Raw genomic sequence first — 25,300 nt, 5'->3', positions numbered from 1 at the left:
CCTCTACACTAGACATTACTATAACTTCTTAGGATATTTAGTATAATTCATAAATTATGGATTATATTGACTTTAATATGATCTCACAATATGTATTGCCAATTTAGATCAGATTGTTAGATGTGAAACTATGTCTTTATTAAGTGAATTTTTATCCTTTTACGTCTTTTCAGGGAATAAATCTTAATGTATAGTTGAAGAATGCTTATGTGTGAATATATGTAATCCTGGGTCACTTTGTTAGATATCTTCTAACATTATTGGTATATCCCTGATATCAGTAAGTTGACTAGTATTGATGGGTTATGAGTGCATGGAGGCATGAAATTAAGTTATTCACAAAGGGTATATTGACTATTTCCTATTTGTCTCACATCGAGTCAGACAGTAGAGAAGTTTGATTATCATTATGATAATTCAAAAGAAAATAAAAGGAGAAATGAAATTTTTAGACGCTTCTATGTAGTGACACCTTTTCACTGTTTATGATTTTCATCAAAGTAATACCGTTTCTTTATTCTGTAGTTCTACAAAGCATAAACTATGCCTCTTTATGTTGTTTGTGTTTCATTTTACCACACACAGTGGAAAAAAATAGCAAGTCCAGTTTCTATGTAGAAGTGAGCTGGATTGCCTGAAGTTTTGGAGATATCACTTTCCTATCCTATTTACCTATCTTTATTTGAAGTTAATAACATACCTAATATCACAGAGGTATGATAGTGAAGCAGTAATACAGAGTTTAGTTGATTAATGACATCTTTGAAGTATTGAGTTTTAATTTTACAGCATTTGAAATTTCTGTACTCTCTCAAATAGTTTTATTTACTGAAGACTTATCAAAGGCCTAACAATTTAATGGTTAAGAATGCGTTTTTAAATTTTAGGATAAAACAACTGTTTACTGAAAGAATATGTCATGAAAATGTTTCTTTGGTCAGTTTTCTGCCAAGTGAAGCAGATGACAAGAATTGTCTAGTTTACCCTGGAATGAAATTCAAAATAAAAACCTTAGTCAGTAGATTATTCATCAGTTATCCCTTCTTTTCTAATTATATCTTGTTATAAGAAGTAAAAGAAAAGTTGAATGGAAAAAAATTAGCTGACTATAAAGAAATTTTCTTCAAAGAATGGTTCTTTCTTGGCATTAATTATCAAAATGCATTAATTTAATCAGGCCATTAATACTACACTTTTTATATGCTAGGCACTTTATATGCTAGGCACTGCTCTAGATATGATAGAGTGGTAAAAAAAAAACCACTAAGACCCCTGCTTTCAAGGATTTTATATTTCAGTTGAGAAGGAGACATACTATGCATAGCCAGTAAATAAAGACTTGAATATAAATAGTGGCAAGCACTACGAAGGTAATACAATATGAAAGGGGATAGAAACTGGGGTTGAGGTAGAGTTTCCTTCTACGGAATGATTGGGGAGAGTCAAAGAATGATTTGAGCTGAGTTTTGAATTTAAAAAGGAGCCAACCATGGAAAGATCTGGGATCTGAGCCTTCCAGGCAGAGCTAACAGAACAAAAGTCCTAAAGCAGAAATGATCTTGGCATGTTCAAGGAATGGAAAGAAGGCAAGTGTGGCCTGAGTAGAGTAAGTCTGAAGGGACAGTAGTAGAAAATGAGTTAGAGCTGGGTACAATGGCTCATACATGTAATCCCAGCACTTTTGGAGTCCAAGACAGAAAGATTGCATGAGGCCAGAAGTTCGAGATCACCCTGGACAACATAATGAGACCCTGTCTCTACAAAACAATTTTTAAACAAAATAGCTGGGTGTCATGCCATGCCACCTATACATAGGCTACCAAGGAAGCTACGGTGGGAGTATTGCTTGAGCCAAGGAGGTGGAACTGCACTCCAGCCTGGGCAACAGAGCAAGCAAGACCCTACCACTAAATGAATGAATGAATGAATGAATGAATGAATGAATAAATAAAGAGTTGGAGAGGTAGGCAGAAGCCAGAGTTTTTAGGGTCATGGTAGGGAGCCTACTCTGATGGTAGGATTTTAAATAGAGGAGGAACAGGTAGTAATATGATCCAGTTTACCTTGTAATCGAATCTTGTTGACAAGTGTGTAGAGAATGAAGTATGAGGGACTAGAGTATCCATGTTCATTAACCTTGAACAGTCAGCCCTCTGCCTTCATGGATTCAACCAAACACAGATTGAAAATATTTTTCTTTAAAAAAGCATCTGCACTGAACATGTAGACTTTTTTTTATAATTCCTAAATAATACAGTCTAACAACTATTTTCATGGTATTTACATTGTATTAGATATTACAAATAATTTAGAAAGGATTTGAAGTATACAGAAAGATGTGCATAGGTTATATGCAAATACTATGCTATTTCATATCAAGGATTTGAGCGTAATCCAAGGGAGGGCCTGGATCCAGTCCCCCATGGATTCTGGGGGACAGCTGTGTAGGTTTTCTTGATCTTTAAATACTCATTATTAGTCAGTGTCTCCACTTCTAATAAGGTGGGTACTTATGTTTTCATCTTATAAGATATGACAAAGGAGTAAATTTTTCCTATCATTGTTACTCTGTAGCCTTTATACTCTTAACATATTTATCTTAGTCTCCCATGCTAGTGTATATAAAGACTCATTTGCAGAAATAAGTCTGTTTCCAAATACTTTGACTCATTTTCAGTCTGGAGGGAGTAAGAATGGGTAAAGACCAGCTCAAGGATAGATATAATTTAGAGCTAGAAAACTAATTTTAAAAGTATACTTACCTTACTCTATTCAGTACAAAAAGAAGTTAATGTAACAAATGCATGCAAGAGACACACAGACTTTGTGGTCATACTGCTTGAGTTTGTATCCCAGCTCAGAGTGTCACTTCACACCTATTTGCTTCTGTTTATTCATCTGTAAAATGGAGATAATAACAATACAACTTGCTTCATGGGTGGTTGTATTATTATAATCACATTGTTTTATACTTGTTTAAAACTGTTTAAGTGCTCATAAAGTGTTAGCCATTCTTGTTAATAAAATTTGTTTAAATTTGTTGAGAAATTTGTAAAAATTGCTTTTCATGTTAGATACATATGGGAACTTTAAAGCTTTACATGTTTTTAAAGTCATGCTTCTTAATGAGTAATAGCAATAATAATGACAATAATTTTCATTATAATGCCTGTTGTGTGGCATACACTTATTAGCTCCTGTTTTTGTCACTTGTATCTCCACTTTACAGATGAGCAAATTAAGTTCATAGAGGGGTCAATGTCTTGCTGAAGGTAAAATTGTCTTGCTGAGGATAATACAGCTAGCAGCGGTCAGAGTTAAGATTAATACCCAGTCCCTCCACATTTGTCTTATTTTACCAAGAATAAAATTGAAGTTTAAAGAAGTTAAATAGCTCACGCAGAGTATCTAGTATATGTATTTAAGATTTTTGTTGTTCTAAGCAATAAAAGATATAGCCAAATGGTTTAAACAATAAAGGGAAACTAGTTGGGCAGGCGTCAAGGTTCATTTGATTTACTTATGTATTGCTGTGCTTTGGGGGAGATGAGGAAGAGAGTATGCAGAGGCTGCCTGTGGTCTCCAGATTCTTGCCCAGGGCTCCCTCCAAGATGCTTTCCCATAGTATTATAAAGATCCTCAGCATAGGTAGATGATTAAAGAGTGCTAAAAATTTATTCATTCAACTCTTATGGAGTATATATTATTTACCCATTATGTACATTTGTTAATTTTAGTAAAACTTAAATTTTGCATATATACACTTTGGGTAGGGATGAAAATTGGTACCGCCATTTTTTAGGGCAATTTGACAATGTGTATCAAAATTAGAAGACACAGAATCCTTAATACACCAATTTTATTGCTAAGAGTTTATTTTACAAGTAAGCTTGAACAGATTTGAAAATGTGTATATATGTGTGTGCATATATGTGGTATTGTTTATATAGCAAAAAAATGAAAATCCAAATATTTCTCAATAATAGGAACCCGTGTGTGTTTTTAAATGATGCATATGCAGACATGCATACACATGTACATGCATTTATTGATAGTCTAGAGAGATAACTCTTAATCAGAAGTGGGAGAGGTATGACATTGAAAGTTGTCACAATTAAGTGATGTCAGTTTCCCTTATAAAGACAAAGTTATCAGAGTGTATAAAAAACATTTCCAGTGATATGTTATTTATAATAGATGCTTCTAAACAAATTGAAAGGAAGCTTGAAAATAAAGGGATGAAAAATGTATACCAAATATATGTTGAGAAAAGGATAGTATTATTTGCAATAATATTAAATACAAATAAAGAAAAATGTTTTATTTGATACTTTATGCAGATACAATTCAGGAAGTAGATGTTAACGATTATTACTTTTTTATACATGAAACAACATGGCATCAAAATGTATGAAATTATCCAAGAGAAAACATATGCTCACGCCAAACCTTGTACACATATGTTCATAGCAGCATTATTCATAATGGCCAAAGAGTGAAACAGTTTGATGTTCATCAGCTGATGAGTGGATAAATAAAAAGTGATATATCCTTATTATTTGGCATTAAAAATAAATGCTTTCATGATCCATGGTGAACCTTGAAAACGTTATGCTAAGTGAAAGAAACCAGTCACAAAAGAACATACATTATACAGTTGCAGTTATATGAAATGTTCAGAATAGGCAAATAATCTATAGAGACAGAATATTAATTGGTGGTTACCTAAGAGAAAGGGGTTACCAATGATGGTATAGGTAGTGAATACTTAAGGATATATGGGGTTTCATTCTGGGGTGATGAAAATGTTCTAAATGTAGATTATGGTGACAGTTATACAACTCTTTAAATATACTAAATCCATTGAATTGTACACTTTACATGGGTGAATTTTATGATATGTGAATTATATCTCAATAAGAAAGTTTTTAAAACATAAAAACTACGTATAGTAAGCATTAGCAATGAAAGGGAAAATTGATTAATTTACATTTAACCCATTTATGCCAGAGGCTACAAACTTTTTTTGGTAAAGAATCAGACCTTCGCGATGACCTTGAGCAGTAGAATGTAGATAACTCCCACAAGCTTAGTGTTCCAATAATGGAACATTAGACATAAATGGGTTAAGGTACATTTCATGCCTCATAAAATCAACAGCTCAGTGTCATTAGAGGATATGGAAAATTTGAATAATAAGTAATTAGTAAACTTAACTCATATTTCAGAATTGCTAGAAGATTTGGAATATTCTAAGCGAAAAGAAATGAGTTTTTGAGATAATGGATATCTCAGTTACCCTGATTTGATCATTACATATTGTAAGCCTGTATCCAGATATCACATGTACCCCATAAATATGTAAAGTTAATATGTATCAAGTTTTTAAAAGCTTCATTCAGCTGAGTGTAGAACCTTGTACTTAAAAAAATAAGATTTCTCATACATGTATTATTTTCCAGCACTTGTGAACTGTTTATGAAAGTTGATTATATATTTGGCCATAAAAAAATCTCTACATAATACAGATGTTTTTCGCTGAAAATAAAAATAGAATCTAACAGCAAAAAAGGGAGAAATTTGTTTTTCAACTTCTAAAATTTTAAAGAATTTTCAAATAACTTTTGGGTTACAATAGAAACCAAAATTGAAAAAAAAGTTGGAAATTAACATGCGTTATGTATTAAAACTTATGAAATGCAGCCAAAATGGTACTATATGGAAAAGTCATTACCTTGAATGCTTTTATTAGAAAATGAGAAGTACTGAGAATAAATGAACTAATAACTCAAGGAGACCGAGAAAGACATAGTAAAGATAAAGGAAGTAATCAGTAAAGTTAAAAGTGAAAATGAGTAAGCAAAAAACTAGTACTTGATCAGTGAAGCCACACTTTCTTTGAAAAGACTAAGAGAGTAGAAGAATCTTTGATAGAAATGATCAAAATGAAAAAGAGAGGGAAAGAGAAAAGATAAATAACATACAGAACAAGAAATTAATTAGTCACTAATAGTAATCTTTTTATCATAATGGAATACAACATATAGCTTTATAGCAAAACAACACACGCACAGAAAACCTTGAATGAAATGGAAGGAAACACGCTGTAAATTTGACTCAAGAAAACTTAAAATTATGACTAGACTAGCTTAGTAACCATAGAAATCAAAGATTCCCAAGAGTCAGCAGACCTGGATGATTTTACAGGCAAGTTTTAAGTAAACTTACAAGTAATAATGATAATTATAATAATAGTAATAGCAATTAAAGATAATATTTTTTGAGTTGTTACTCTGTTCTACACAGTATTAAATACTTTACATATTTGAGCAAATTTAATCTTCACAGCAAACTTAGTGGATAGTCAACAGTCTCTTTGTGAACACTTTCAATGATGGTGAGCTTTCTACTTTTTAACATAGCCTGTTCCTTTGTTTGGTAGTTTTAACTGTCAGTTCTCTAATTTCTGTGGATGGAAATGCCCTCCTCTATTGCTCCTATCCATTAGTCCTAGTTCTGCCTTTTAAAACTATGTGACATAAATTAACCTCTTCTTTCACATGGCGGTCTTTTATATCCTGGAAAGCAGCCATCGTGTCTTCTTTTCTCTAGCTTAACAGACTTTATTTACAGCCTGTCTAATATCAAGATGGTAGTACAACTGTGTTATCTTCATCGTCTTCTGCTCTAGTAAACATATCAAAATGGGTACCAGATTACTTTGAAATTACTCTTCCTTGTGACCCCTTATCAACTCTAGTGAGCATTTTTCTTTTGAAAAATTTAATAGATACTCCTAGTATCCACATTGTGGCATCCTTTAGTCCTGTAGTTCTATGAGTTTCCTGCATGGTTTTATAAAAACTATTATTGGTAGTTCGATGTTCATGTCTTCATGTCCTTGTTGAATTCTGAAAGGTAGATTGTGTAGGCCTGGATTTTGATTATGTGTATTTTTAACTCATTATGTGTATTTTTAACTCATTATCCTCAAAACTTGGTCTTCAGTGGCCTCTTAATGATGTTTATTAGTTTAAATATAATTTTCCTTAATGGAGACATTAAAGCAAAATCAGGGTTGTCTCAATTTGTTTGTGTTGCTATAAGAAAATACCTGAGACTGGGTAATTTATAAAGAACAGAAATTTATTTTCTCACAGTTCTGGTGGCTGGGAAGTCTAAGACAACCAACACAGCAGGTTTGGTTGTCTGGTGAGGGCTGCTGTCTGCTTCCAAGATAACACCTTGTTGCTTTATCCTCAAGGAGGAAGGGACATTGTGTCCAAGCCTGAGGGAAGATGGAAGTGCAAGAGAACCTAATTCTGTAGCCTCTTTTATAAGGGTTAATAATCTTAATCCCAGCCACAAAGGGAGGAGCCTTTATATAGCTTAACTACCTCTTAAAGGTCCTGCCTGTTACTGCTGTCATATTGGCTATTAAATTTCAATACCTGAATTTTGGAGGACACATTCAAACCGTAGCACCAAGGATTGAGTAATGGATTGTTCTGTCTCTTACTTAGAGCAGGATATTGTTAAGCATGGCAAACTTTGGAGTCAGATATACTTCAAACCCTGACTCTGCTACTTATTAGGTGTATGACCTTGGCCATGTCACTTGACTACTCTGAGGATGTTTTCTTACCTGTATTATATTATTGGTATTTCTGCATCACAGAGTAATGTATGGATTAAATAAGATATTATGGCTGGGAATGGTGGCTCACACCTGTAATCCCAGCACTTTGGGAGACTGAGGTGGGAGGATTGCCTGAGCTCAGGAGTTTAACAATAGCCTGGGCGACATGGCAAAACTCTGTCTGTACTAAAAATACAAAAAATTAGTTGAGTGTGGTGGGACACACCTGGAATCCCAGCTACTCAGGAAGCTGAGACAGGAGAATTGCTTGAACCTGGGAGGCGGACGTTGCAGTGAGCTGAGATAGCACTACTGAACTACAGCCTGGGTAATAGTGAGACTCGATGTCTCCTCCCAAAAATTAATTAATTAAATAAGTTGTGTGTCAAGACCTTAGTAAAGAGTTTAGCTCATAGAAGGTGATTCATAAATGAAAGCTTGTAATAAAATCACTACATGATTATCTTTCCCATGCAGCAGATCTGTCCTTTCCTTGTCCATTTTTTAGTTCTAAAAATATCCCAGCCGGGCCAGGTGCAGTGACTCATACCTGTAATCCCAGCACTTTGGGAAGCCGAGGTGAGTGGATCACCTGAGGTCAGGAGTTCAAGACCAACCTGGTCAACATAGTGAAACCCCATCTCTACTAAAAATACAAAAAAGTTAGCTGGGCGTGGTGGCGGGCACCTGTAATCCTAGCTACTGGGGAGACTGAGGTAGGAGAATTGCTTGAACCTGGGAGGCGGAGGTTGCAGTGAGCTGAGATCGTGCCATTGCACTCTAGCCTGGGCAACAAGAGTAAAACTCCATCTCAAAAAAAAAAAAAAAATCCCAGCAATCATTTTTGCTGTATTAAAAACATAGCTCTTCTCAGTTGGAGCTCTGTTCTTCCTGGACAATATAATTAGATGGTTTTCTACTCTTTGTCTTTGATAATTTCCTTCTCTCTTTGTATATTTCTTCTTTGGGTACAATCTGTCTTTTATCAAAAAATTCCTGGTATGGCAATGTTTATTTCTTTGGATGCTTCCATATGTTTGTGATTGTGTAAATTGCTTTTTATTTTTAATCTGTACCCTCAAACCATGTTCTCTCTTAAAATTACTGACCATTGGCTCATAGCTTCTTTTCTCTGTATTTTTAAAGAAATGTTTGCCTAAATCTGGAGTGTTGAATTGACTGTTCAGCATTCCTTTTAATGCTGTTGGGCAATGAAGAGTCAAACCAAGGACACCTAGGACCTGAGAAGGAGAAGGCAAGTTAGTAAGAAACAGTGTGGTAGCACTCATGAAGTAGGTGCCTAAACAGACCCTAGACATTAGGGTGGATCAGCAGTAGGGTAATTGTTGGGTGTCACAGGAAGTAGGTAGAACCTGTTAATCCAAGGAATCTAGGAGCAGGCGGTAGGCAAATTTCCAGGGAGGACAAGTAGTCAACACCAAGAAAAATGTCTAACAATAAGGACACAGTGTTAGGTAATGTTTGTTTTCAGCAGGTCTTTATGGGATGTCTATAATATGGAAGGGTCAAGGTTCAGAACTCTAGGCCCAAAAGAACTGATAGGATCACACTGGTCAAGAACCTAGTTGGACGAAGAACCCAATTGGAATTCTACATATTCATTTGTAAACTCTGTCTGTGCGGATTAGTTCTTTTTGAGCTTCTGTTTCTTCATATGTAAAGTGAAGATAATAATACCTTAAGGCTGAGAGGAATACAGAAATGTGTGTCGAGAGTTTCTTTTTGTGCCAAGCACTTCTTGTAACAAACAAGGGGAAATAATAAAAATAATCCTAACGTGAAAAAGTTGTCACTTGGTCAGTATCCTTTTTAGCTACTGTGTTGTGGTTCCAAGAATTGGATATTGGTTTTAAACATGGAAAATACCATGAAGATTACAGAAAAAAAATCCTTCATTGTCCATCCTTCTTCTGTGACCTTCCCAAGAAAACTCACCATGATATATGCCACAGTTCCTAGGAAGTCAATTTTTTTTACTTAATTAACCTTGTCCTTCCCTACTTTCTTAACTTCCCACCTGCTATGGAATGTGAGCAGTTTAGAAAGTGTCAAATGTGGAATTTAAGGGCTAAACAATTTTGTCCATGAGGAATACTTTTCAGTTACAAAGCATCACAAAAGTCAAATATCCACGATTCAAAAGAAATCATTAGTAACTCTCTAAACAGGAAATAAATTATAGTATGGGATAATGTAAAGCTTAGAATAGAATATATGTTCACATTATAATGTCAGAAATTTTTATAATGCTAAGCCATATATTTATTCTCATTATAGAAAATTATGCACCCAAGTTGACATTCAGCCCATAAGAGTAGGAAACACATGGCATGACAGAATAACTCCCTCTCAGAGGAGGATTTTAAACACCAGAGGCAGAGTGTTCTCGGACATTTTCAGTGCAGCTGGCCTTTCTTAATTGTAAATATACATCCTTACCTTGTCCATCAGTCATTCATGTCATTGGCAGAATTTCAAAAGTTAAGAAATATGGTGATTTCATTTTACTCATTTTTTTAAGAGAGTCTTGCTTTGTCACCCAGGCTGGAGTGCAGTGGCATGATCACTGCTCACTGCGGCCTCAACCTCCTGGGGTCAAGCAATCTTCCCACCTCAGCCTCCTGAGTAGCTGGGACTACAAGCATGCACCACCATACCTGATTTTTTTCATTATTTTGTAGAGATGGAGTCTTGCCGTGTTGCCCAGGCTGGTCTCAAACTCCTGGGCTCAAGCAGCCCTCTCACCTCGGTTTCCCAAAGTGCTAGGATTTTAGGTGTGAGCCACTGTGCCCAGCCAAGAAATACGGTCATTTTAGAATTGTCTATGTGGTATTAATGATCTGTTTGATGACTTTGTTTAGATAGCACAATGAACAGTGTTTAGAGTTATACCAGAGTTGGTTGAATGTCTCTGTTTTCTCCATTTCTGATTAATGTTTATGTTTCTGATTTCTGAAAATGATTTTTTAATTGCATATACATCTATATAATTCAGTAAATTTTATAACTTCGATTAGTTTAATGAAGTAAGTAAAATGAGAGAAAGGAGATTTGGTATGTGTATCTTATGGCTCAGTATGCCCTTTTATGCCCTGCTTATCAATAAAAACATTCTGAAAGAACCACCTGCCAGCTCATGACCTTTTTCAAATGTTACAGTTATCATTTAGAGGTAGCATCACACATTTGGGAAAATTTTATTCAGGGTTTAGGTAGTAAAGTCAACATATAAAATAAAAACTGAGTATAAAGAAAATTATCCTCAGAAATCCATTAAATATCACTTATGACCTTCATTAAACAGAAAAACTGCTCCTCGATATATCCAACCCTGCCAGTTTATCCTTTAGAGTTGTAGCTATTTTGCTCTTTACTCTTTTTTTTTTGTTTGACCCCCAGATGAAGTAATTGGCTAATGTGTAGAGATCACATATTATTTTTATGAATATATTTCTTTTTCTTCTGTCAGTCATTACCCTACTGTTGCAGCTTGAAGTCCTAATCTGGAGCAGTAGCCATTGCTAGGAAAGACACAACCCCACATAGAGATTTGGCCAAAGCTTGAATTGCTATAACTAGTAGGATGGTTACTTTCTTACTCTTGTGAGAACAGAGATTTCATATGTACATCTCTTCATAAATACCCTACCTTTAAGCACCATAGAGTTTAGTACTGATGATTACTCTTTAGAAAAAGCTTTTAATATGAGAAGACTGGAAAAGGAATAAAAATAAAAAACATAAAATCGTGTAAGTTTTAGCATGACTTACCTAAATTAATCATAAAAGAGTTAAAAATTAGTAACCAGGGGGAATAGCTTAACTCCTTAAATCTCTCTCCACCCTTAAGTTTAATCCAGTTTTTCAAACAAAACCAAACCTGTGGTCTTTTAAAGTATTTTAACCATGTCCTCATCCCAGTTAGCACCTATGGAGCATAGGTAACATTAACATGAAAGTCAGTGAAAAAATTATTTATTGTCCAGGTTTTTCATTTTTTGCAGAACTTTTCTAGTATCCCTCTAATGAAAAGATCTGCTGAACAAGACTTGATGAGTGGGGAGGTGGGAAAGAAACTTGCTCTTTTTACCTCAGATATTGAATAATCCGTATTCTAAAAAGTCACAACTAAAGAGAATTTCCCTCAAAAATAACTACTGGGGCAAGACAATATTTGATTTTAAAAACTTATTAGACAGAAGAGATTAGACTATTCAGGAAACAGAATGAGATATGCTCTCCATGGAATTTTCAAGTCAAACATAAAAGCTCATTTTTGAGTTTACCCTATAGTTTTCTAGTCGGGTAGGATAAAAAGTAATAGATTATTTTAAACAAGTTTATCACTTTGCATGCTCTTTGGTATTACCATACCATAGAAACTGCTTATACTTCTTTATTACCAAGTTACTATTTTCTAAAGACATTTATAAGTCATGTTGAGGCAGTAGAATTACTTGTACATTACTATATTAAATAATCCTTGAACACTAGTCCACAGTATCTGTGTCTACTATAATTCTAAAAAGAAATAGCTACTTGTGACAAGCATGTGCAGTGTGATGGGACATAATATCCAGTCAGATGTAAAACCTAGCCTGGAGAAATATTGACCCTTTTAGGAAATTTTCTGTGTCTATGGAGTTCTATTGAAATTCCATTTTTCCTTTTTATCTTTCCTGTTTCATTTAATTAGATACTATTAAATAAGATAATATAGATTTTTAGAATTTCAAGCCTTTGCATCATATTATTTTATTTTATTCTATTCCCACAGTAGCTTTAGGAAGAAGTTAGAAAATACTTTGCTGAGATGAATCAGTGGGTCAGAGTAGTTAGATGACTTATTCAGGGCTATATTTAAAAGTAGTGAAGCTGTTAGTTCAACTACAGTCAGAAGACTAGTCAAGTGCATGTCCATCCCACTACACTGCAGTTCTTTTTAGTCACATTTTACTGAGGTTCTTCATTTATAGAGATAAATGCATCATAAATATATGACCAACAAATACATAACTGTTCCAGAATTACTGTTATAATGGCAATGTTTCCCATATAAGAGAACAGTGTAATAAGTATTATATCTAATATTTTGTTTTGTATCATATCTAAACATTTCATTAAATAAGTGGTGATGGAAAAGTAACACACAGATATGATATAGAACAATTTCATACAGAATTGCCCTATCTAATAGATGAAATATCATAACATCAGTGGCCCATGCTTAATAAATCTAATGAAAGATGTTTTTTCTGCACCAGTCATCTCAGAGCCATGTCCAAAAGACTATAGAGAGAGTACCATTATGACAATCTATTCATTGGTAGTCTCCCTAGCTCCCACTTCTCCTATGATTCCTTTTGGAAACTATCCTACTATCCCCTGGAAAGGAAGGAACTCTTCCTGATTCCTGAGAGGTAAGGAGAAACTGAGAAGAAAGAGATTGTCCAGACCCAGTTAGGGAGAGGCCATTAGAAGCATGGGTGGGCCAGTAACCCTGTCTTACAAGTGATTGATGGAGAAATTTTCTTGTTCACGAATGAAAGCTATAAGCATTTTTAGTGAAGTTAGTGTCTTTTGAACCTTTCTTTATCTAGAAGGAATACAGGTGATAGTATGCCTCGCTTTGAAATTGGTGTCATTGCTACTTTCTAAGTCAGTCAGTTGATAGTGCTGCGGTTTGGGTATATCTGATGCATACCATCTGAATGAAAGGCATTTAATTAGGGTTTAAATATCTCTAAGTATGTAAAAATAAATTTTCTACTGTCTCAAACTCTAGACGGTTCCTTACATTGCAACAAAATCACTGTATAATTTTAACACTTAACAATACATTATGGAGATACTGCAGACCTGGATTAGCTTGCTGAAGTATTATTACCCTTTTAAATTACCTCAATTGCATTTTTTTTTGTTGTTGATGTCTACTAAGTAACTGTTTTGCAATGTACATTCACACAGCTCTGATTCAAAAATTCAGAAGAGTAAAACATGAGACGGAGACAGTAAGAGAAGAGTTTACAGCTTTAAGGCATGAGGAGCTTACAGCTTTTTAATATAAATTGTTCCCAGAATCCATGTCACAGATCCTTATATGGTGCTGCTTTTTTCCTCTTGGTTGCTATGACAACAGCAGCACTGCACCATTCATCAGCTCTGGACCTGGGCTGCACTGCTAGCCTTCCTTGTTACTCCTGAATGTTAAGAAGAACATCCGTGAATCATTCACTCTGTTAACGCTGCGCCATTAGAAAACTAAGAACCAGTTCTTCCAGTAATCTGCTCTCACAGAAGGGTAAACTAAACTGCGCCACAGAGAAAAATTGTGTAAAAATATTTCTTTTTTCCTAATGGAATCATACAACCTATATTTGCTGCAGTATTCTGAAAGGATAAGCTAATGTCAAGCAATCTAATGAAAAGAACTCGTCTGTGTAATCTCCTGAAGTCATTAGTTGTTCAAAACAGAACACCACAGTGCTTCTCTGGATACAAAAAGAAGCAGGTGATGTTGTTAGGGGTTCTAAACCCCTCTGGGAGCATCTCTTGTGTTTTGGGACCATAATCAACATCTGCTATAAGAAGTATCACCTGTAATACACCGTAAGTTCTGGGCATAGTAAAGAGCTGGCTGGAGATTAAAGTGTGGGTCATTCCTGATGTGTCGGGTCTGATAACAACATGACCAGTGAATAAGAAGCCTTTCAGATTTTCTAGGGGAAAAGACTATGGTATTGATCAGTGAGGAAGAAAAACTAAAACCTGTGAGTATGATGAGTAGAGTACTTGTTACATGGATTTCTGAGCTATAAGGTCTACTTTGTTCTTTGTAGAAAAAGAAACACAGCCTAAGATAATTTGACACTTAGTTTTCAAGGAAGCCATTAAGAAACTGTCTTTTGGCACATTTATTTAATTTTTAATTGTGTGTTCTTTTGCTTTATATATTTATATGCATATATGAACCTTTTGAAATAGTTTTATATTTGAAAAAGAATATGCATATTGCAGAAAAGGCTATTAAAAGCTCAGTTTTTCAGTGTAAATGTGAAGGTTAGATTGTCTCTCTTGTTAGATTGCAATTCCGGAATAGACCTCTACTTGCTTTTGCAATATCCTTATAAATAAAATACCTTAAAAATATATATATATGGAAATCTGGAATTTTATAAACAAGCTTTCCTAATACATAAAAATCTTTCTTATTATTTCATCAACTGGAGTGTTTACAATTGGATGTTCTTAGTTTAAGAATTTTTTTTAATTTAACACAATTTGCAAGTTATGATATTTATTGTCGGTTTTCCCAGTTGAGTTTAGGCTAAATTAGACATTTACCTTTTTTGCTTATATTTTTAAATCATTTGGTAATTATCAATTTAAGATATATTGATTTTATATACTGAATTTTCTCAAAAGACTCTATTTGTTTTCTGGCTTTTAATTATTTTCTTTTCTTAGTTCCTCCACTAACCATGGTAACTTAGAAATGTCTTAAAAGTAGAAACTTGGTTTTTCAAAATTAAAATATATATAGTGCTCTTCAGCCACTTCAAAAAAGAAAAAGATATTTTCATTTAGTCTTATTCTTTCAATTACTTGTCTTCCTGAGTTGCTCTTATTGACTTATTGATTGATTGAGACAGGGATTCACTATGTTGCCCAGGTTGGAGTGCAATGGCGCAATCATGGCTCTCTGCAGCCTTGACCTTTCAGGCTCAAGCTATACTCCTCCCTCACCCTCTTGAGTAGCTGGGACTACAGGCATGTGCCACCATATTCAACTAATTTTTTTTTTTTTTTAAATTGTTGTAGAGATGGAGTCTCATGTTGCTAGGCTGATCTCAAACTCCTGGGCTCAAGCAATCCTCCCATGTTGGCCTCCCCAAGTGCTAGGGTTATAGGTATGAGCCATGGCTCCCAGTCTGAGTTGCTCTTCTGAAATGCACATTATTTGGAAAATATATACTTCAGTGATATGACTATGTTCTTTTAATTTATAAAATCAGCAAAAGAAGATTTTTGCTATTTTGTCATTATACCATTCAGTTTCTACTCCTTCCATTTTTGAGACTTTGCCTATATATTTATACAAGTGATTTTGCCCAATGTTTAGAAAGCCTTTAAATAGGGGGAATTAATATGTTAAGGGATAATGAAAGGATTAATCATTTATATTCACAGTTATATATGTCATTAATAAAAAGATTTTGCTTCTACCATCTATACAGATTACATAAATTAAATATTCACATTTTAACTGTTGCTCTGCAAGTAAATAAAATATGAATTTTTAAATTTACATGTATTTAATAATTGTGTACATTACAAGTTAATGCTTCTTCATGACTATCCTCACAGATGTATATATAGAAAACAAAGGATTTTATATTCCATTATCTCTGCAACTATAATTTTTATTAACAGTAGCAAAGAGACCAGGTGCCATGCCTGTAATCCCAGCACTTTGTGAGGCTGAGATGGGAAGATCCCTTGAGGCCAGGAGTTCAAGACTAGCCTGGGCAAATAGGGAGACCCCATCTCTACAAATAATTTTTTTAAAAAAATTAGCCAGGCATGACTGCACATGCCTGTGGTCCCAGACACTTGGGAGGCTGAGGCAGGAGGATCACCTAACCTGGGAGGTTGAGGCTGAAGCAATACGTGATTGTGCCACTGCACTCCAGACTGAGTGACATAGTGAGACCCTGAGCAACAGAGTGAGACTCTGTCTCATTAAAAAAATAACAAAGACTGATTTACATACTTTTTAATGAGGTTAGTATTTTTATTAGCAGATTTATTTATTTTCAAGTAATCTTTCTTGGCCATATCCTTTAGTATTTCTTTTTGATGTTTGGAGTTTCACTTAACATATATTCCTTAAAGATTGCATATTAACCTATTTGTTTATAAACTGGCTAATGTAAAATCCACTATAGAGCTCCCTAATTTTAAAAGATTTTACAATAAGTCCTTTTATAATAATTCCTATTATGCTCATTTGGTGAATCTGTATATATATTAGGTTTTCTTAAAGTAAAGGCCATCTGGTTTATTTTAGCATGTAAAGATTCAAGTTGCAGATTTAACTGGCAGTGTTCTATGAAAAAAAATTAGACGTGCTTTGGATAATCATTTAGCCCCTCAATTTCAAACTACTTTGACATCTTCAGTCTTACTTTTGAAATTCTTTAAAAAGTCTTTTGAAGGCCAGGTGCGGTGACTCATGCCTGTAATCCCACCACTTTGGGACGCTGATGTGGGTGGATTGCTTGAGCTCAGGAGTTTGAGACCAGCCTGGGCAACATGGTGAAACCCTGCCTTTACAAAAATTACAAAAAATTAGCCAGGCATCGTGGTACACACCTCTGGTCCCAGCTGCTTGGGAGGTTTGGTAGGAGAATCACCTGAGGCTGGGAAGTTAAGGCTACAGTGAGCCGTGATTGCTTCACTGCACTGTAATCTGGGTGACAGTATGAGACTCTATCTCAAAAAAAAAAAGAAAGAAAGAAATATTCAGTATTGTTCATATAACATAAACTGGGTAAAATCCTAGTTAATAGTAGGCATTGTTTTTCTTTGGGAGGAAATATGCTAGTGAATAGTATGTAACAATTACAAATGTAAAGTCTTAAGTTTTTTCCCCTGGTTTTCATTAACTGAAACTTAAACATGTTATCCTAATAATACTTCTGAATATCTGGGAATTTGTTAGTATCAGTAATAAGCTTTTACTAGAAAATAGGTACCTCATTTCTGTTAGAGACTGCATTAAGACTGAAGGACTCATATTGGTGATAAATTTTAAAAGGGCCATTTCTAGTTATCCTAGCTATTTTTCTCATGGGAATTAACCATAATATTTCAGTGTTAAATGTGTGTTCTTTATCACTCCAACATTATATAAGAAAATACTTTCACTACTGTAAACTTTGCAGCTTAGGACAGGTTAACTTCTGTGAGGTTTCTATAAGATTCTATAAGATTAATGAAGTAGTGCATTTTTGTAGTGTCATTTTAGGCATTAAGAAAAATTATATAGATAAAGCATCTAGTATGGTACTTGACACAGAGGAAGCATTCTCTGAGTCCTTGATACTTACTTTCTCCCGTTCCTCTGCATTGGCCTACATCAGTGCTTTTTGGACTTTTCTATGGGAGTTCCTTTAGGGCAGAGGCATTTGAATGCTTACCAGAGGGGTCTGGGATGTAGCCTGAAGTGGTATCCAGAAGGAAACCTAGAAATTTCTTGCAAGTCTCATATTTCTTTAAAACACTGTACCTTCTACATGTATTTTTATTTTATAATAAAAATGTTTCCCAAAAAACCTTTAAGTAAAACTCACTCTTCAGGAAAATATACCACATTTTCTCTTATAAATTTGCATACCCCAACATAATATTCTTACCTATATGTATTCCCCAGTTGAAGACATACTGCTTAGACCATCGGGCCTGGGTATGGTTTTAAAGATAGAAATCCTCATTAGCCGGGTGTGGTGGCATACCTACGACTATAGTCCCAGCTATTTGGGAGGCTGAGATGGGAGGATCGCTTGAGCCAAGGAGTTTGAGGATGCGGTGAGCTGTGATCATACCATTGTACTCTAGCCTGGGCAACAGAGTGAGACTTCATCTCTCCATATTGCCCTGGAGAAAGAGATTGAGAATCAACAGGCAAGGATGAAAAAATCAATCTGGTTGAATCTGGAAGGCTTACTCAATTTAAAAGAGTGAGTAGTGGTTTGAAGTTGAGTTAAGCCGTAGTTGGATGAGAAAGGAATACATGTCAGAACTAGAGAAGAATGGTAATAGAGAAATGGTTTAGCATTTTAAAGCCTGGGAAGTCCTACAACAAAGGGACCTTTTTAATTGTTTAGCATCTCTAAAACTTGACAACAAACCCTTTATTTTTCTTACATACCCCTGCAAAATCATGTGGAACAAGTAAGTGTTCCAAGGAGCATGCTTTAGGAAATAACTGACCAAAGAAAGTTATGTCATTTAGAAGGAAAGAAGAGTGGTTAACTGCACAAAATAAAGTATGACAGAAGTCATCTTAGCATTCCAGAAGATTATGAAAACATGACTGGGTGTAGTAGCTCATGCCTGTAATCCCAACACTTTGAGAAGCCAAGGCAGGTGGCTTCTCAAAGGAGAAGGAGTTTCAGAACAGCCTAGCCAACATGGTGAAACCCTGTCTCTACTAAAAATACAAAAATTAGCTGAGCGTGGTGGCACATGCCTGTAATCCCAGCTACCTGGGTGGCTGAGGCATAAGAGTCACTTGAAATGGGGGAGGCAGAGTTTACAGTGAGCCGACATCGCATCACTATACTCCAGCCTGGGTGATAGAGTGAGACTGTATCTCAAAGAAACAAAACAAAAACCCAAAAAACAAAAACAGAAGATTATGGAAACATAATTTACTCAGATTCCCCAGGTAAATTATACTTTGCTTTAATATCTTAAACATGAGTGTGTTTTTTAAAGGGGAGAAAAGATTATGTTTATTGCGCCGATTACAAAGTAAAATGATAAAGTGACTTAAGTAAAATCTTAGAAGCAAGAGTGTACAGAATGCATTCAAATGGTAAATATATCAGTTTATCTAGAACAGAGATTTCATGAAAGGATGCTCTGGAAGAGAAAACTGGGACCAAATTGAGAAAGCCTTTTGGGCAGCAGTAAGCTAACATGGTAGCAGTGGAAAATGTATAAAGAGAAAAAGATTTTGGAGGAATAAGCAAATTAGTGACTGGTCAGTTATAGAATACAGGAATATGAAAGATCTACTAAAGATGATTATAAGATTTTAAGAAGAAAAATGATGGCTTTGCTAATAGGAAAAGAGCTTAGACAGGTAGCTGATTTTTAAGAGATTGCAACACATTGGGTTCAAGGTGATAGGATATAAGAGGGGAGATGTGTTTTCAGCACTTTGAGAATAAGTAAGTTTATAAGCTGTAAATTTGAAAGTTATACCCATAGAGAGTATAGTTAAAATTGTAGGAGCAGGTAAAATCTCTTTAGAATGGGAATTGAACAAATAGAAAAAGTAGGAAGTAAATATTTCATAAACATTTACTAGGAATTTGTCTTTTTGTTAGCATTTTGGATTATTATGGCCCTAATCTAATTTATGAAGAAAACAAGACCTAATCAGGGTAACCGTGAAGAATTTAGACCTAGGAGATCAGGGTTCCAACTTTTTCTCTCTAACTTCAGTATCTGTTCTCGGGGGTCAAGAAGTAACCTTAAGAAATATCCACTTAAGGGACCAAAAGAGAAAAACCCATGTTAAAAAACAGATAAGATGCATAAGGAGCAGTATGAAAGATATCGAAGGAACCAAGATGGTATAACTTTTACTGGAAACTGAGGTTCAGAACTGTTTGACAGACTATATAGGATCATGATTTTCTTGGCATATGATTCTGCTTTTTGCTTTCCTGAACTGTAGCCCAAACTCTTAACTGCAGTGGTCTGCATTTGGTGAGTATTTGTATTCCATTTCATTAAAGAGAAGAAAGAAAGAGGCTACATAAAACTGGTGGGAGAAAGAAACATCTAATGAAAAGCATACAGCCAAATACACTTCTTAGAGTTTAATTGCTTTTTGGTGTCTATGATATATAGTTGCATATAGCAGGGAGCGCCAACCCTCAGGCTGCAGACCAGTATCAGTCCCTGGCCTATTAGGAACTGGGTCACACAGCAGGAGGTGAGACTGCAAGCAAGCAAGCATTACTGCCTGAGCTCTGCCTTCTATCAGATCAGCAGAGGCACTAGATTCTCACAGGTGCATGAACTGTATTGTGAACTGCACATCTGAGGGATCTAGGTTGCTTGCCCCTTATTAGAATCTAATGCCTGATGATCTGCGGTGGAACAGTTTCACCCCCAAACCATCCCCACCCCCAATGAAAATTGTCTTCCACAAAATGAGTCTCTGGTCCCAAAAAAGTTGGGGACCACTGATTTATAGGACTCATTAAATTCTTAAAAAATAAAATGTTACTCTTTCTCCATTTAACATCCTTACTCCAGTAAATTTCTCGTTAAGATAGCTGAAGGGATCCCTAAAACAGGTAACTGCTTTACCTTAACTCCTGCAATATTAGTTCAGATTCTGTACTTACTAGCTGTGTGACACTGGGCAAGTTGTGTAACCTCTCTGTGCTTCAGTTTCCTCATCTGTGAAATGAGTATAACAGCTCCCTCAGGGGGTTTGTAAGGATTTTAATGAATTTTTACCTGTAAAATGCTTACAGCAGCCTCTAGCACATAGTAAGTGTCCAATAATAATAATTGATGATGATGCTGTCATTTATAGCAACTGTAAGATCCTATAGATCTCTCTGTACCTTTCTCTACTTCAATGTCCTCTGTACTTTCCATTTCTTTCTTTGTTGAGAAGGGAAGCTGTTTTTTACTTTTACTAGGTAGGCTGAGTTTTTTAAGTGAGTGGAGAGTAGTTAAAATTACAATCAGAGGGCTTAAATTTATATGACAATAAAAACATGCCTGGATTTAGAAAACATCTTGCTGTCAAATGGTTACTGCTGATGTCCTCTTTTGATAACAGTAGTATTGTAACCATTAATGTTCAAAGTATTTCAGTATTACTTCTGATGGGAACTGGTTTCATATTCAATCCAAAACACTTGATAAGTGTGTAGTTTTTCCTTCCTTGTTTTATTTAAAAGAACCCTTTACCAAAAAAGTATGATAAGTATATTGTCACATTGTTATGATACTATGAGAATCTTAGATATAATTGTGGTAAAGTTATTCATTCAGTACACAGCAGGGTTTTTCATCTTAGCATTTATTACAAATTTGAGTTTTAAATTAGCAATATAGTATAAGCTTATTTAACATAGTTGTGTACTCTGGAGCCAGATTGCCTGGATTTGAATTCTAACTGACATGCCTTACTTCTGTACCCTGGGGCAAGTAACTTAACCTCTCTTTCCCTCAGTTTCCTCATCTGCAAAAAGCAGGTAATAATAGTACCTACTACTTCCTAGGGTTATTTATGAGGATTAAATGAGTGAACAACTTTGAACAATTTTGGATCACAATAAGTGCTCAATTATTGCTGTTATTATTTTTTAGTATTTCTGTAGTTTATGTCTTAGCTCCCTAAAAGGCAGAAATGGTATTTATCTTTTTTATTATTGTATCCTCAGCGAAATACCTGGCATATATTATTGTATCCTTAGCGAAATACCTGGCATATAGTAGATATTGAATAAATATTTACTGAATGAATCAATAAAACATCTTGGACTTACCTAGAGCTTCAATAATATTCTTAACTTGAATGCCTTTAGCTAAGCAGGCCAAAGCAGATAACACTATTATGATGTTAAGAGCCTTTACTCAACTAAAGTTTTTTTTTGTTTTGTTTTTTGTTTTTAAATGGCGTCTCCTGTTTCCCAGGCTGGAGTGCAGTGGTGTGATCTCGGCTCACTGCGACCTTCACCTCCTGGGTTCAAGTGATTCTCCTGCCTCAGCCTCCTGAGTAGCTGGAACTACAACACCACACCCAGCTAATTTTTTTCTTTTTTTGGTAGAGATGGAGTTTCACTGTGTTGGCCAGGCTGGTCTTGAATTCCTGACCTCAGGTGATCTGCCTGTCTTGGCCTCCCAAAGTGCAGGGATTACAAGCATGAGCCACCATGCCTGACTCACTAAGGTTTTATTGAAGTGAGATCTTGAAAATTTGTGACTCACTGTTTAATTTATTGATCTGACTCGTTATGGTAAACACTCTTCAGCTGAGGCTAGAAGTATGACACATGAGTCATGCTCTTCCCACCTCCCCGCCCCACACTGATTCCTAGGACTCTGACGATACTATAATGCCTAGAAAAGAAAGAAATGGCTGTCTTCTTGCCAATTTTGACCTGTTTTTAAAGCTTATTACTGAAAAGTTATAATGGAAAAGGTCTGATATATAAGGTACTGCTTACCTAAGCCTGAGGCTAGGGACATACTGCAGTTATGACTCAGTTTCTCATTTATTTATTTATTCATTCATTTATTGACTGATTGATTGAGACAGAGTCTTGCTCCTTTGCCAGAGGCCAGGCTGGAGTGCGGCGGCACGATCTCGGCTCACTGCAACCTCCGCCTCCCGGGTTCAAGCAATTCTCCTGCCTCAGCCTCCCCGAGTTCAAGCAGTTCTCCTGCCTCAGCCTCCCAAGTAGCTGGGACCATGGGCGTGTGTCACCATGCCCAACTAATTTTTGTATTTTTAGTAGAGATGGAGTTTCACCATGTTGGCCACAATGGTCTCGATCTCTTGACTTCGTGATCTGCCCACCTCGGCCTCTCAAAGTGCTGGGATTACAGGCATGAGCCACTGAGCCCGGCCCAGTTTCTCATTTTTAAGTACCAAAGAAAGGACAGATTTAGCTTGCCAACGCTGCAATTAAAATTTGCTGTTTTTTCTTGTTATTGCCACTGGGTATTCACTGTTGTCTTGTGGAATTCTCCTTATTGTACTAAATGTCTAATATTTTCTACACTTCTCCATTCTGGGAATAAATCATTGCTTTAGTGAACCATTTTTGTAGATATGTTATTATCTAGTCTACCTTAGACATTTTCAACAATACTTCATTTATTTATACAATGTGACATTGAGCTATGAGCTATCTCTTCCACTTCTAACTTAATTTTAATTTGACTTTAATTCTAATTATGTAATTTTTCCAGATTATGCCTTGGATTTTGAAAATACATTTTTTTATAAAGGTTCATCTGTCCAAAATAGTTTGTTTCTCTTATTGCTTTTGACACTTTACTTCCCAAATCATTTATTATTGAGAAACTAGCTAGTAAAATTTCACAAAAATTATATAGAGACTGAAATGTGACAAAGTAGAAATGATTTCTTTATGGAAATCTACTCATGCTTTAATTTCTTATTCCATCATGGTCCTTTCAGTTATGGGCGCTGGCTCTCATTAGTCACCATAAGAAACTGGCAGGATTTCATACTGTGCTTTATTTCCAAATCTAAATATTGATAATTAGTGCCTTAGAAGCATGGCAACATATGAAAATGTTGTTAGACTTCTCAGACCTTTCTCATTTTCTCATTTGCATTCCGCGTGTTACCATGCCATGCACACTGTGAGCTAACTCTACCAGTTAGCAGAGAAGATTTCTTTTTTTTTTTTTTTTTTTTTTTGAGACAGAGTCTCGCTCTTGTTACCCAGGCTGGAGTGCAATGGCGCGATCTTGGCTCACCGCAACCTCCGCCTCCTGGGTTCAGGCAATTCTCCTGCCTCAGCCTCCTGAGTAGCTGGGATTACAGGCACGCGCCACCGTGCCCAGCTAATTTTTTGTATTTTTAGTAGTGACGGGGTTTCACAATGTTGACCAGGATGGTCTCGATCTCTCGACCTCGTGATCCACCCGCCTTGGCCTCCCAAAGTGCTGGGATTACAGGCTTGAGCCACCGCGCCCGGCCAAGAAGATTTCTTAACTAATCTTCCCCTAATCACTTGTAGGATTAAAGATTTTCATTCTGTTTGTGACACCTACTGACTGTTTTCAGGACAAGATGTATATTAGAGGCCAGTAGGCTACCTTCTAATGCACTTAGGTACTTCTGTTATTCCTGTGGTGGCCTATGCTTAATGAGAGGCAGTTAAGTTAATGCCCATTGTACTTGTTATTATGATAATATAATTAAACTACATATACATTAATAAGATATGAATACTGAAAGCATTTATAAAAGAGTTTCTAGGAAAATTATGTTAAAAGCTTTGGAAAAACTCAATATCAATAAAAGTAAGTTGGCAAAAAATGTAATTGGATGACTAGTCAATAATAATTGTACATTTTAAAATAACTAAAAGAACATAATTGGGTTGTTTCTAACACAGAGGATAAATGCTTGAGGCAGTAGCTACCCCATTTACCCTGATGTGATTATTACACATTATATGCCTGTATCAAAATAACCCATATACTGCACAAATGTATATACCTACTGTGTACCCCCAAAAATTAAAAATAATTTTTTTAATGAATCTGGGTAAAGGTATTTTAAAAGTCTGTCTATACTTAGGTTGTCTAATATTTTATTTTGAAAAAATTGACTAGATTATACATTTTAGTGCAGTTTACACAAGAAAAATTGGAACTCCTATTCAAACAAAAATTCCTTGGCCTTATAGCAAGATCTTAGTTAATAAATGTACGTTTATATTTTAAGGAAAAACATTTAATACGTGTACCAATTTTTTCTTTGCTCACTTGCAACATTTTAGAAAACGCAATCCACTACTAGTCCCTATCAATGTAGGATAAGAGGGCTTATTGTGTATATTACCTTCATATTTTTCAGTAGCCCTGAACAAGTTTGGAAGAATCCTGAAAAGAACCACAGATTATTCTCAGGAGAATTTGTGGAATAGAGCTATGAATTATGGTCTTGTCTGTATATGACTTAGGTCCAAGTTTAATTGTGAGTGGAAATTTGTGTTTAGTAACATGTCATTTCTATCTGTTGAGCCTACTAAATGCTCTCTCAAACTAGAGAGCTATGTGTAAAGAATCTTATGTTCATCTTGGTTCAGTTGCATACTTAAGGACAGTTTATAG

General features: G+C 35.4%; 1 protein-coding gene across 13 annotated transcripts in view; it reads left to right on the top strand.

Annotated features, from left to right (window-relative positions):
- TANC2 (tetratricopeptide repeat, ankyrin repeat and coiled-coil containing 2) overlaps positions 1 to 25,300 on the top strand; it is a 446,013-nt gene that overhangs the window by 152,706 nt on the left and 268,007 nt on the right. Inside the window, exon 1 of one of the 13 annotated variants that reach the window (XM_021673749.2) lies at positions 13,684 to 14,269. The exons of 10 other annotated variants lie outside the window; for them this stretch is intronic. The gene's annotated coding sequence lies outside the window, so the exon portion shown is untranslated. Of the gene's footprint in view, positions 1 to 13,683; positions 14,270 to 14,291; positions 14,431 to 25,300 lie in introns of those variants that run through there. 2 more of the 13 variants (XM_064369389.1, XM_064369388.1) reach the window with 2 other exon arrangements.

The sequence above is a fragment of the Aotus nancymaae genome, unplaced genomic scaffold (assembly GCF_030222135.1).
Source record: "Aotus nancymaae isolate 86718 unplaced genomic scaffold, 86718_ANA_hifiasm-v0.15.2.pri h1tg000089l, whole genome shotgun sequence".
In the NCBI taxonomy this organism is placed as follows: domain Eukaryota; kingdom Metazoa; phylum Chordata; class Mammalia; order Primates; family Aotidae; genus Aotus; species Aotus nancymaae.
This window is presented reverse-complemented; position numbering and strand designations above follow the sequence as displayed.